This window comes from Gavialis gangeticus, unplaced genomic scaffold (genome assembly GCF_001723915.1).
Source record: "Gavialis gangeticus isolate Ggan-Ray unplaced genomic scaffold, GavGan_comp1, whole genome shotgun sequence".
NCBI lineage: Eukaryota > Metazoa > Chordata > Crocodylia > Gavialidae > Gavialis > Gavialis gangeticus.
In genome coordinates this window covers 21975298-21975631 of record NW_017729000.1, presented here as the reverse complement: position 1 = coordinate 21975631, position 334 = coordinate 21975298, and the positions used below count along the sequence as shown (strand labels likewise).

General features: G+C 76.3%; 1 protein-coding gene across 1 annotated transcript in view; it reads left to right on the top strand.

The window, feature by feature from the left end:
• CPEB4 (cytoplasmic polyadenylation element binding protein 4) overlaps positions 1-334 on the top strand; it is a 102686-nt gene that overhangs the window by 14590 nt on the left and 87762 nt on the right. The gene's annotated exons all lie outside the window — the stretch shown is intronic.

The following is a 334-nucleotide window of genomic DNA, read 5'->3' as shown; positions in this document are numbered from 1 at the left end:
CGAGCCTGCCCCGCCGCCCTCAAGGAGGCCGCTGCTCTGCTGAGGTAAACCCCCCCCGCCGCCACCGCCACCGCCAGGACTCGTGAGACGGGCGTGGGGGCTCCCCAGACGCTGGGACATCGGCCGGCTGGATGCCGCGTCCCTGAGGGCCCTCCCCGCCCCGCTCCTGCCGCTGCAGGGAGTCAGGCCCCTCCTTTCCCGCCCTCCCGCCCTCCCCGCTCCCCCCGGCTCATCTCTGCGATGCCGACCTTCCTCCTCGGCCCGGCGGGACTGGAGTGACGCTCCTCGGACACCACCCGCCCGCCCGTGCGTCCCCCCCCCCCTCCCCGAGCAC